Source organism: Mus musculus, chromosome 2 (genome assembly GCF_000001635.26).
Source record: "Mus musculus strain C57BL/6J chromosome 2, GRCm38.p6 C57BL/6J".
NCBI classification, from domain to species: Eukaryota; Metazoa; Chordata; class Mammalia; order Rodentia; family Muridae; genus Mus; species Mus musculus.
Window position 1 is genome coordinate 75,061,407 of NC_000068.7, and position 13,927 is coordinate 75,075,333.

General features: G+C 44.4%; 1 long non-coding RNA gene across 1 annotated transcript in view; it reads left to right on the forward strand.

Moving 5' to 3' along the window:
• The first annotated feature begins 203 nt into the window (after positions 1–203).
• The window catches only part of Gm46748, a 25,321-nt gene continuing 11,597 nt past the window's right edge, over positions 204–13,927 (forward strand). The window contains exon 1 of the long non-coding RNA XR_001783335.1: positions 204–529. This is a non-coding gene — a long non-coding RNA (predicted gene, 46748). The remainder of the gene's footprint in view (positions 530–13,927) is intronic.

Here is a 13,927-nt window from a genome sequence, read left to right on the forward strand (position 1 = left end):
TCCTCCCTTCCCTCCTCCCTGTCCTCCTTCCTCCCCTCCCCCTTCCCTTCTCCTCCCTCCCTCCTTCCCTCCTCCTCCCTCCCCTACTCCCTCCTTCCTTCCTTCCTTCCATTCCTTTCCTCCCCCCCCCCCCACCCTGCTCACTTTTCTTTCTTTCTGGCTGGTTGTCAGGATGTAAAGGCTCACAAGCGTCTCTACTCATTTTCTTGCTGAGAGCCGCAGGCATAACCAGCAGCAACAGCCAGTAATTAATCATGGCTCTGGAGATGGGCGCACATATTCAAAGGCATTTTCAACCCACTGAAACACGTTATGGGTTTCAAATTCTGCCACGGAGCAGAATCTCTGGAATGAAGCTTCCGTTCTTTCAGACTCTGATGTACCTACAGAGTGTGACCAAGGTGGCTCCTGGTGAGTCACCGGAGGTGGCCACACGCCTTGTGAGGAGCCCAGCACAGGCCAGCATCTCTGGAGCACAGTGGCACAGCAGATGGCAGAGATAAGCATGAGACACTGTGCAAAGCACCAGGTATTTTAATTACGTTGCGTGGTTGTGATTGCAATTGATAGGGCCTCTTAAGTCACACATGTGATTTATTGCAAAGATGCTTGTGGATCAGCATTGGGAGTAGAAAATGCTCAAGGCTGCAGACAGTTCTAGAAGCTGCCTCCACGTTTGCTCTGAGGAGCTGCCCTCTGTCGGCTTATCTGTTTATTTTTGTCATCTGCCTGTGCTCTCTGCAGAGTGGTTCCCAGAGTTTACTCATGCCTTCCTCTTGTAATTTCATGTGCAACCTCTTTCCAAGCAACCTTTGGAAACGCTGGCCCTTATTGCCAGCTGGGTTCTCCTTGTGGTTCGTTCTTAGCTCATTTCCCAAGCGAGCAAGCTAATCTGGGTCAGATCACAGCTGTGGGCTAAGCGGCTGGTTGCTTAGAACTGGTTGCTGGCCAGCCTATGGACAGCCTAGCCTAGTCTTTGGGTCGGGTGTACACCTCCCGTCTAACCAACTGTAAGTAGTAGGGTTGCGCTGATGAACCCAAGATCCTGATCCCTGCAACTGGGCTGAGATCAGGGCAGACACAGTGGTGGATATCCAAGGTGACTGTGTTTCACAATTAATGAGATCTCCCTGGCAACTCATGTTACGCTAACCCATAGGCTACACAGCTGCCATAGGTTAGCTCTGCTTATCAATAAGCCCTACCTTGTTTCTCATCTCTGTTGATAGTACTCTACATAAGTCCATGGTCATTCTGGTCCAGTCTCCCTGCTAATGATTCTATCCATCCCAGGTCTCTCAAAACCATATTTTTACGATACAATCTGATTATACTGCCTCCTGCTAACGACAGCCCCCAGTAGTTCTCACTACCCAAAGCATGGGCTCCAATCTTTGATTTAGAAGATGGATGGGCTTCCGTGGCCTGGTGTGTCAACCTCCTCCTGTCCTCTCTGTCACCACTCTCCTTTCTTTCTACTCTCTGGTTCCCCAACTCCTGTCAGTCTCTAGCCCTTGCTGTGTCCTTCATTGACTCGGGAACTTGGTAATGTCACTCCGTTTGCCTGGCTCCAACTCTTCTCTTTCTCTGTCAAAACTTTAGTCCTTTCAACTCCCCAGATGGGGCTGGAAACGCATGCACCACCTTTACAGTTCTGTCCTGGGCCCCTGGCCGACATATGGCAGGTGTTCTTTGAGAATTTCTTTTGGGGAGTTTCGAATCCCAGCATGCTAAGCAGTGGCCATTTCTCTCTGAGAATCTGAGGTGAAAGGGACACTAAGGAGCAATGTGAATAAAATAAGAGTGGAAAGAGAGGGAGAGAAAGTGGGAACTATCTGAAAACCTCATAGACCATAAATGGGCCCCCGAGGAAGACAAAGAATCTCTGGACTTTGATTACGGAGAGAAATATGCAGCCCCAGAGGGCTCCCTGAGATCAAAGAGCTCAGCTGAGAGCTATCTCAAGGCCATCCAGCCATTAACAGCAGCAGGATTTGGGCTGTGGATTACTTTCTTTAGCGGGAGAAGCCCTTTGTAAAGCTTTTGGAATGACTGTGGTGCTTCTGATGGTATGCTGAGTGTGGACACCTGTTTCCGGGGAGAGATTGCATTGCAGGGTGCAGCCCACACTCTCTGTGCTCCCATTATCTGGGTGGGCCACATGTTCCCTTGCACAGGTTCAAAGAGACATGGTGAATCGATATAAAAGTAACCAGTGTGGCCTGTGTGCTCTTCCCTATGTCCTACCCATTCAACTCCAGTGAGAGAAGCAACTGGACCAGATTGCTGTACCCTCCCTCACACCAGGGCTCCCAAAGAGGGCCCAAAGGGCAAGCATTGTTGGTATATCAGTTGCACTGGTGTGGGACAGATAGCTTTCACTATCGCCAGAAATGTGAGGGCATGTCCATTTCCCTTATGTTCTAAAGTGATGGTCTAGACCTTGGAGATGGAAAAATATGCTGAAAGTCAAAATAGAAACAACCTCTGCCTGGTGAGTGAGCTATGAGGGTGAGAATCACTGGTGTGGATACACACAGACTAGTCACACCCAGGAATGGATCCTTTCCCGGTCCAGCAGGTGGTAGTCACAGAGTAAAGTCTTGCCCCCACCTAGGGAGGGAATGGAGGAGTTGAAAGCTAGGAATTGCTCCTTTAGAAGTCCACTGTTATGTGGTGGCTTGAATTAAAGAAGCTTACACAAGACAGCCCTGGTAACAAAGACCTATAATACTAGCAACTCAGGAGGAGGTTGAGGCAGGAAGGTCAAAGGTTTAAGACCAGCCTGAGCTAGAGTGAGTTCAAGGCCAGCCTGGGCAACTTGGTGGGATTGTATTTTAAGATGAAAAGTAAATGGGGGGGCTGAGGGTGGTGGAGTGTTCTTAGAGTGTGCATGAAACCTTGAGTTTATTTCCTAGGACCACACACAAAAAAAAAAAAAAGGTAAGGAAAGGAGGGGGAGGAGGAGGAAGACAGGAAGAGGGAGAGGAAGAGGAGGAGCAGGAAGAGGAGAAAGAAGAGGAGGAGGAAGAGGAGGAAGAGGAAGAAGAGGAAGAGGAGGAACAGGAAGAGGAGGAGAAGGAACTTCTAAATGACAGTCAACAGCTACATCTTTTCTAATGTCTTCCAGTGCCCTGCCGACCCTGATGGCAAGCAGCCTTCAGAGGCTGTGTGTGGTCTCTTGAAAAGCCACTGCTTGTAGATACTCATTTGCTCAGTAGCTCACTTTGAAGAGTGGCTAGGGGTTCACTTCCACTTTGAGGCTGTTTTAAGTGAGATGACGGTACACATCAATTGAGATCCCCTCCTTTCTGGTTTTCACACCAAGCTGAGTGACCGATCTGAGTTCATTTTGCTTTTTTAATCTGTACAAATAGGGCACTGGATTTGTTGAAAACCCTTCTCTGCTCTGCACATCTAGTCTATCACACATCCTGTAAGACAGACAGATGCTGTGGGAGAGCGGAGGACGCACGTGATTTTCACTGATGGGCCATCAAGGAAGAAGAGTAATGAGTGTCCGGGTGCGGGGTATGCACCAAGCCTGACTTCCAGACTTGAGATGCCTAATTAAACTGTGACCTCCTCAAGGTCGCAGCCTTCTTCCTGTTGGTGGTGTGTCTCCCCTCAGTGCCTGGTACACCATGATGCCAGGCGGATCAGCAGCTCCCTGACAGCTGTTGATTTAACTCTTAACTGGGCTGTTTATTTTTCTCTGAGGTGGAGCCCCAATCTAAGATCCAGGAGGATGGACAGGCAACTTTGCTCTGCACATGTGTGTTAGTTCTTTTCTGGGCATCTCTGTTTAGACCAGTGTGTCTAGTGAAGGCTGGATTTATGAAGAGCTTCTCCCTTTGGGCTGTCTAGATTTCCTGTCCACACTCAGACTGCCTTGAAATTTTTTTCTTCTTTTTCCTTTTTTTGTCTTTGTTTCTTCGCTTCCTATTTCTAATTTCTTTTTTTCCAAGAATCTGATGCTATTATTTCCACCCCAAGTGCTTGGCCGCACAATTCTGCTCTGGGCTCTGTAACCCATGGCAACAGGAGAAGGGAAACAGGTGACTGTCACACACACACACACACACACACACACACACACACACACACACACTCATCTGCACTCAGGCACACATGGCATGGCCTGCCCCCTTTCTTCCTCTTTCTCCCTCTCCTTTCCCTTCCCTCCCCCTCCATCTCTCTCCACATGGGATGTGCAAAGGGAAATGTCTCCTGTAGCTGTAGTGTTAATTAGAGACCCAGGCCTCATGAAGTCCAGCACTCAGGGCTTTTGAGCCTCAACACAGCAGCTCTTCAGGAGGCACGATGGCCTCTCCTGCCTACTCCAGCCCCTTATAGTTTTCAAGGCAGAAAAAAAAAATCTGACCTTGCCTACACAGCTAGAAATGTTTTCATTCCAGCCCATCTCCTGCAAGCGGAGGATCTTGGCTTATGAAGTCGTGAGGACAGACAGAATGATGCCTGCTAGTGGCAACTGAGCTAATATCTTTTTCAGGCAAGAAGATTTCTTTCCATATGATTTTACAAATGGACACCGTCATTAACTCATTTAAGGCGTATATCTTCCCTCCCTGTCACATCCACAGTGTTTAGCAGTTATGGGAAACTTCTGTGTCTGTGTCTTTGTTGCCAGATTTTTCTAATCGATTTGACAAACTGATTGACTTATGCTTAAACTGGTTAAAACTATCTCTGGGTTTGTTGTTATTATTGTTGTGGTGGTGGTGATGGTTCATGGAGTCTAATTGTTTATTCATGGAGTAAAATACAGAGTGGGCCCATTCTTAGCGTAGTTGGTCAAGACTGGTGGCTACTGCTTAATAAAGATGTCATCTGAAGCTAGGTATCACAGAAAGTGATACCTATAAGCTTGATTTTGACTTAAAACTTCAAAGTATAGATTAAATTCTTACACTTTTGATGTAGGGCCAAGATCTGACCCTTAAAACCCAAGGCACTCTTCTCAGGTATATATATATATATATATATATTCTAGCTTCTTAGACATGGGGGCATCAAAAGACACTTGTAGAGTAACCTGAGCCAGAATCCACCAGTGTTTGCATTTCTATCTTTTCACTTGGCATCACGCATGTCTCATTGGAAGACAAAGGAACTCAGCTTATTCCTTCTAGTTATTCAAATTTCTTTTCATGAAAATAATTTTATTAATCAATACAAATATGAATTATAAAAAACAAACTGAAGTGGACCCCAGCTTATTCTTGTTTGTTTGAGACAGGGTCTCTCTCTGTAGCCCAGGCTGGCTGCACCTGGGAGTCCATCCATCCATCCTCCTGCCTCAGTCTCCCCAGTGCTGAGGAAACACGAGAGTACTATGACTCAAGTTACAAGCTTATTCTTGGCAAGTTGGGTACCAACCAGTATGTGCATGTGCCAGTTGACTGGTCACTTGACTGATACTAGGGATATTGGAATGTAGCCACTAATGCCGGGATGCTGATCCTAGCAGGGGCAGCAGCCTCTTTCCTGCTCTCCCCACACACATGTGCTCCTGGGTGTGAGCTTCATCTCAAGTTCAGTCCATCGTTACCTGGCAGACACCTCCATTTGCTCTGTGTGTCCCTTATTTGCATATCAGAGAACAAGGGTGTTTTTTTTTTTCTTTGTTGAGATAGAAGAGAATGTCCTACTTAGGTGGCAGGAGAATTCCTTCACAGAAGAAGGACATCTTCAGTCATGTGTGCAGCCAAGAGAGGCTCTGGAGAAGCTCCCAAATTCTTCAGAAAAACCCATGGGTGACCGCTAGGTAGGTACAGGCTTTGGAGCCAGGCTGAGTTCAAATCTCCTCTGTGTCACGTGCCGCCTGTGTGACTTTGGCCAAATTGGTTATTATCTGAGTCCCAGTTTCCTCAGAAATAGACTGAGAATGATATAGCTACCAATAAAAACTGTGAGCATAAGAGGAAATGGTGCATGAAATGCGCCTGACATGCTGAGGTGCTCAGCGGTGTCTCCAGATCACTTCCTTTTTTGATGGTCTATTTTGTTTAATGGCACCCGGTTCCTGACATTTTAAACTCAGTTGCCGCTGACCTTTCTCTCCCTTGGCTCACTGCCCTTCGCCAAATCCATCCAGCCATTTGGGAAACTGCACTCTGTGCTCCCCAGCATCCCTCACTTCAGCATCTGCAGTACTCCCAAAGAGAGTACCATACTTCACTCTTCCCATGATAGCCCCTAACTAATTTGCATGCAGGGAGTCAGTCTACCCACTGACTACCAATGACCTGATTATCCGTCACCTTCGAGTCTCCCCATCCCCGCTCTTCTCTACCTCCCAGAAAGAGTTTAAGCGGACCAGTCACTCTTGAAACTGCTACTCACCTTTTCTATTTTAAATACCCTCCATGGCCCTATCTCCCAACGCCTAGACTAATCTTTTGCTTTAGTGGTTCATATGGTATGATTGCCCTCCTTGTGAACTTCGTTCTTGACCTCTCCCTGATAAACTTTAGAAAATGTATGCTGGTTAAATTACTCTTGATAGATAAAATCCTAGTCTCGTGGATGAATTCCAGATGAGGAAACAAAAACAAAAAGAGACCCTATGACTTACAGTGTGCTCATAGGGCACTGCTTTGTCAGTGGCTCTCAATGGAGGGATTCCTGAAGCCTTAGGTTCCTTCCAGGAGGGTGCACACCTAGGCAAGGCCAGAAGAATGGGTGTTCTTCAATCCTGTGTGTTGTTACAATTTTATACCATTTTTTAAGAGACAGTTTTATTACACTGGGACAACAAAGAAAACCCCACATCTTCTTCCTAGCATCCTTCGGCCATTTTATTTTCTAACTACAGAGTCTATGATAAAGTATACCAGCAGTGTGCGTGTGCGTGTGTACGTGTGTGTGGTCTGTGAGTTAGCGTGTGAATATGTGCGAGTATGTGTTAGTGTAAATATTAATGTGAGTACATGAGTGTTAGTGTGTGGCGTGCGTGAGTTAGCGTTTGTGACTGTGTTTATATGAGTGTGTGTGTCTGTATGTATGTGAGAGTATGACTGTGAGTGTGTGGGTTAGTGTAGGTATATGTGAGTGTGTGAGTAATTTAGGTATTTGCACATGTGTGTATGAGTGTGTGTGTATGTGTGAGTGTGTAAGTAATTGGAGTGTGTTGAGTGTATGTTGAGTATGTGTGAGTTAGTATGTGTGAGCATATGTGTGTGTATGTAATTTGTGTATGTATGCAACCTGTGTGTGTGTGTATGTGTGTGTGTGTGTAAAATTTGACCTCAATAACAAAATATTCATTAAATTTTTATGCATCTAAGTCTTTCTCCTTTTTTCTATATCAACAAACCTAAAACTTCATACACTATAACTCTCTGTGTAACCACAAAGCCCACAGAGCAATGACTGGTGGCAAAGGAACCCAGTTGACAATACCAATAGGGCAAAGCCTAAATCTCCTATCCGTTTTAATTAAGCTGGACAAACTGGCTAATGGACGGATGGGGCATTGAGCTCTGACTACTCCAGAAAGCCACCATTAGCGAACAAACATCTGCTGGCTTCCCTCTGCAGGCCCTGCCAGCTGCAGCCTCTGCACAGTAAATTACACTACTAATTCTATTGGCTCGTTGATGCATTTCTCTAACGCAGAGTATGGATTTGTGCTGGGGACCCTGCACCAGTTCCTAAGATGCAAACTAGTTAAGTCTTATATTTTTAACACCACAAAACCTTATGTCATGGAGCGCTGTTGCTACAGTTGAGAAATATCTAGTAACAAGGATTGGGAAGGGAAAAAGCTAAAATTTCAAATGATAGGTGGATGCGCTCACAGAGTGAATTTCCTCTAGAAGTTAGCCGTAGGAACCATGTAAGAAAAGGGCCACCTCTGTAGGCATGGAGAGAAAGCAAGGTGATTTTTTTGACCTGCTTCAAAGAAGATAGGAAAGAATTAACAGACACAGTGAGTCAATAGTCTATATTTAAGTGGCTATTTTTTGTGGATAGTCTACAAAAAATAAATAAAAACCAATAAAGGCTCTGTCTGACATATCTGGCTTTTCTAGGGCACAAAGGCATTCTGGTTATGAACTCTGATCCCACGACTTCCTGTGTCTGTGGTGAGGTTGAGGTGGAGAAGTCCCTCAGACATGAGAATGGAGTACAGAGAAGAGAACTCCCTCAGATATGAGAATGGAGTACAGAGAGGAGAAGTCCCTCAGACATGAGAATGGAATACAGAGTTCATAGAGATCACTATTGTGACCCTGTTCGTGTCACAGTTTACTCACAGCATCCCATGTCCTTCATCCTGAGAACTTGAATTCAGTGAAATGCAATGTACCAGAGGCTTATTTGAGAACAGCAAAGCAGGTATCTGAGAGCAGGATTCAGTCAGGACCAACCCACTGGTACCTTACAAGGATTACCAAGAACCCACTTTCGTCGACTGAATGAGGAATGAGCTCATAGGCGCCGATGGATAATTAACCCACTCATGTCAAGTCAAGAACAGCAATACGACCAGGCGTTCAGGGGTTGTCAGCTTCTTTATAAACTATAGGTGTTTGGCATAAACTCCTTGCCCACTTAACCTCCCTGGATTTTACATAATTATTCTCTGGGTCTTCTGGGGATTCTGTTCCTGGCAAAACAGGGTGGGGAGTGCTTAGAAACACGACTTAGGAGAAATTTCAAAGAAGAAATATGTTAATCCAAAGTGGGTGTTCTGGCAGGATGTTCTTCTGCACATGGACAGCTAGCTAGTGCTGAAGGGGATTTTCCTGGATGGCTACCAGAGGCCCAGCGTGCTTAAGATGAACGGTGGCTTTTAGAAGGCTCATGAGACCCATAGGTGCCTTGCTTTCTGAGTTCTGAGCCATGGCTTTGCCACTGTTAGGAGGAACAATCCTTCCATCTGGTGGGGACAAACTCCGTGTGAAGCTCGGAGAGATTAAAACAGAAATGACTCAAGGCCTCACTGCCACGGAGGTATCTGAACTGAGAGGGAATCTGCGCATGTCCATTGGTTTTGGGAACTATCCGAAATTGCCTGTATTGTGATCTATACTATAATAGACGAACCCTATAAAATTGTTAAGACTCAATCGACTTTGCCTTACTAAATACCAGCTCCATACGCTGTAGCCAATGTCGCTTGGCGCATAGCATCTGCTTGGCCCACACTTTGTATAGATATTACAAAGTTTTCCAAAGAGACATACAAGGAAAAGTATTTAAAGACTTTTCTCAACTCTACTCATTTTGGTTATGAAAAAAAAAAACAAAAACAAAAAAACAAAAAACAGAAAACAGAAAACAGGGAGCCTAAGTAATCCATCCTTGTAACTCAAATGTTACTTGACATTTTAATCATTTTGTAATTAATCTCTGTATTTGTATCAGTTTTATTGTGTGCCTACCAGCTGCAGCTACAGTGCTTTGCTCTGGCTGGCTGCTGATTTCTAACACATTTCCCATTAATGTTTGTACATTACTGCTTAGTTCTGTCTGTCCTCAGCCCAGCAATATTGGAGTCATTATTGTTCTTTATAGTTTACAAATGTTAGCATAACTTAAAATTACAAACTGCATAAATTTAATTACATTCTCTGGGACCTAGAAAATATTCTCCAGGGTGCCAAAAATTCACCAAAATTATATGCATAAGCTACCCTTGAATAAACATTTTATTAGTAAGCTCTTCTTAAATACATACACATGTACAGATGAATGTTGAAACCTGTTAATATTTCTTATCTATGTTTCAAATGCACAGCTAATTAGCATATGGCTTTATAAGCTTCCTCCCCAATAACTCTGCATTGACCTTTGCCTATTATTACGACCAGATAGTCTTTGTACAAAAGGAATGCCTCTCTTCCCAGGCCTTCCAGTCCCCTGGAAGGGAGGGAATATTTCTTGAATCAAACCCTAGGCTTTGCACATGCTAGACAAATGCTCTTTTTCTGAGTCACATCTCAAAGGCCCCAGTTCTGTTCTATAAACTTTTGCTTCCAGATGTTTTGCTTTCACTTTTGAGACAACGTTGCCAGGATTGGCTTCAGCCATCTTCCTGCCTCAGCCTGCCAAGTAACTAGAGCTACAGGTGTATATCACATCACACAGTTGCCTCTGGTGTGTTGTTTCTTTTCAAAAACATTCATTTTCAACTTACAGTAATAGAAAAAAATCTATAAAATGATTTTGTTTATCGCTTGCCCAGCTCACGGAGGAAGAACGTTTTGTTGAATTAACACTTTCCATTTACTGTTGACTGACAATTTTCACTTTGGGAGAAAATTCACAGCTCCTCTCATTTGACACACACATTCCATGAGCACTACCCACATCTCTGTTGTTCCTGTTCAAAGTAAGGGTCTCAAGAGGTAGCCCAGGTTGGCCTCAAACTCACTAAGTAGCCCTGAGCGCCCTGGCCTTGAACCCCTGATCTTTCTACTTTTGCCTCTTAATTATCAGAATTACTGGAGCGAGCTATCACATACAGTTGTAGTTATGTCATATTTACTTGTTTGTTTGAGTATGTTTTTCAAGACAGGGTTTGTCGGGGTAGCCCTGGCTGTCCTGGAACTCTCTCTGTAGACCGGGCTGTCCTGGAACTCACATAGATCTGCCTGCTTCTGCCTCCCTGGTGCTGGAATTAAAATCGTGCACCAAAACCAACTGGCTTGGTTTTGTTTTTAATTCCTAACAATTACCTAGGTGTATTTGTGTGACTCCAGGGTACTGTCTAAATCGATTTTCCATTCAGCAGTTATCTAGTTTGAGGATCTTTGCCCATCTTCAGCCTTTGAACCTGCTCACAAATGCAAGTCCTCTGTCATGGCTTGCTTCTGACAGACCTGATGCTTGCTTAAGCACTAAAACTTTGGGGCTAAGCTTGTTCGGACAAACTCCAACACACTCCCATGCTGTGCAGACCTGAGCTGGTGCTGTGCCAGGCATCATGTCAGGAAGGCTCACTTTGGCAGCCATCAATTCTCAAGATGCTTGCAGACAGGCTTCACCAAGGTCATTTAAATGTAAATAGACGAAAAGATGCTTGCTGTAGAGACAACTTTTTTTTTTAAATTCATTTTAAACAAATCTCTCAGATGATGACAAGGTAGCCAGAGAACTCTCAAAGCCACCGCCACTGGGGCAACGAATTCAGCATCCTGTTTTTGTCACCTTCCTCCTGGGGCCTCCACAGTGATTCTCCAGTGTGTTCCTGCACGTTTATTGCAGGATGCTGGGGCCATTTCCGCATTTTGTGCATCTATTTTTATTAGGTTGGGGGACAATGCACATGCTGGTACGTGAAGAGTTAATGCTCAGCTGCGCTGCCGATGCGCCCTTCTTCACAATATGTTTCCTTTGAAGCAGGGGCACAGTGCTTCAAAAGACAGAAGCTGTAATTCTGTGCAGATTCCTCCTGATTAATGAATGGGACATTTCAGTTGAATTTTTAAATGAGTTAGAACAATATAAAAGCGATGGATATAATCCTTAAATTTTTTTTATTAAAAGGTATTTCAGATTTGGAAATCTCAGGCATTGTCCTCATATGTGGTTTTGTGAGTTGTTTTGTTTTGTTTTTGCCACCAAACTGTTGTACAAATCATGTAATGCTTGAGGGAAGAGGAAAAAAAAAAGAGTGTGGTCTCCTTGTGAAGCTAAATGAAATAAAATATAAAGTTTGCGATACATTAAGTCACAAACATAAATATGTACTTTATGGCCAGCTGTCATTTCTGAATATGCACATTTTAAAATAGAAACATTTACCCCACATGCTGATTGGCAGTTTCCCAGGTCCAAAAGCCCAATTGCATTTAAGATGCAAAAGATTAAAATGCCTAAGTAGATAAAGTTAATAGTTCGTCTTCCTAAATGCTTTTCTATGTTTGAAGTCTTACTGTTCCACCCCGTAGATTCAAGAGGCTGGGGCTACTTTGATGTGGATTTGCGTTTTACGCACATGCTGTTACTGGAACTGAATCTGACTGCCTCACAGATACTCATGAGAGACAAGATCTGCACATGACAAGAACGGAGGCCATGTGGCTCCATCCACTTCGCCCCGAGTGTGCCACTTCCTGAGGAAGGTGGACTATTTTTCCGTAATCCTGTCACAAATATCTACCCTCCATTTTGGCTAAAAAGCCATTTCAACAGCGAATATTCCATCTCCCAATGACTTTACTCCTCCTCCCCTGCATAAAAATTGGTCAAGGAGAACATGGAGATTGCATTGACTGGAAAATACAATTCCCCAGGGACACCTTATTTGCTAGTCCAGACAGCATCTCTCTCTCTCTCTCTCTCTCTCTCTCTCTCTCTCTCTCTCTCTCTCTCTCTGTAGGTAGAACTGAATTTGTAAATGCCTCCAGTCCTTTAGGACACACAGGCAATTGGCAGTTCAAAAGTTCATATGATGCCATATGTCCTAATAATTTTTATCTACATCTAAAACAATACGGGACTGTCAAATAAAATCCTGCATGCAAACAAATGATGGAATGCAGGGGAACCCTCTGCCCTAGCCCTGTCGTCTTTGTCCGACAAGCTAATGCAATAAGGCCAATAATAAAAGGTTGTGTACCAGGCCCAAAGCCTGTGACAGATAAAAAAGAAATGTTGGAAACCAATGAAGCTTTTGCACAATTAGATTTTTTGAGGCTGTGCTGTAAGGATTGCCCAGAGCCTGTTCAGTCCTGATTGATGGCAAAATCATAACTACATCATATTAGCTGTAGAGTTCACTGACAGGTTACTACAGATTAATATTGCCACTGCTGTTCACTTACCATCAAACCAAGGGAAATATGAATTGAGCCTTCCTTCTAACAAACCGTGCATATTAAAAGCTAAGGTGTTCCATGGAACAATCTTCCCCCTGTCACTGAGGGAAGACACAAACAATGTCTATTTGAGCAATATGCAGATACTTTGTAGAATACTAATTAGTTGCCTGCCAGGAGAGCCCCAGCACATCAGGCAGGCTAACGACCCTTCTTTCTAGCTTGTTCCTTCCCAGCTCTTGGCTACAGGGTTGAAAACGACACCCTAAAACATGGAGCAGCAATCTTGGTGATTTAAATGCTGGCTGCCAGGCAAATTGCAGTGATATCAATTTGGCCAGTGTGTTTTGCATCGTGTGAATCTGAAACAGGGGACACTATGGAGTCAGGCTTTGCTTGCTCTGGACACGGGACAGTTTGTAGGAGCTGCTTGCAGAGTCTTCTATCCACGACAAAGTTGGGAGCCGTGCATGCTTGCTTCTTTACTTTAAAAATGTTGAGAGTGCATGAAATAAGCACGGTGCTCTCTGAATTCCAGCGTGCTGATGATGGTGTCCTGAGATGAGACATTTCATCTATTTGTCATCTCAAGCCTTGGTTAAAAAGTCAACTGTGAAACGGGTCAAGGCCTCATCCTGCAGGGTATGAAATGAGAGGTTGTTCCTGATTAGAGGCTGCTGGGGATGAAGCAGCTGAATGAGAGGGATCTCCTTTCCTCTTTTCTGGTGTTATAACGAGAGTCACAACCTGGGAGGGGCAGAAGACCCGAAGGCGCTGCCACATTGATCCAGGTGCTTGTCTTCTTGTGAGTGAGAATGCAGATGCCCAAGTGAGGAGGTTGACCAGGGGATCTCCAAGGTTTGCTATAGTTTGTTTGGTATTGTACTTATTGTTTGGGTGTTTTGTCTGTTTGTTTGTAGACTCTACCATCTATATCCAACCCCAATTCTGTGTCAATGGCTCCTGGATTGGGGCATCAGCATCCCTAAAGACCTTATGAAGGATGCTAAGTCTGGCCTCTGCTTCATGTGTCACAGACACACACTCAAGTTTAAGAACCACCAACATAAAGGAAAATAGTGGCTCGATCCAAGTCACCTTATCATTGTATTAGAGACAGTATGCAACAATCT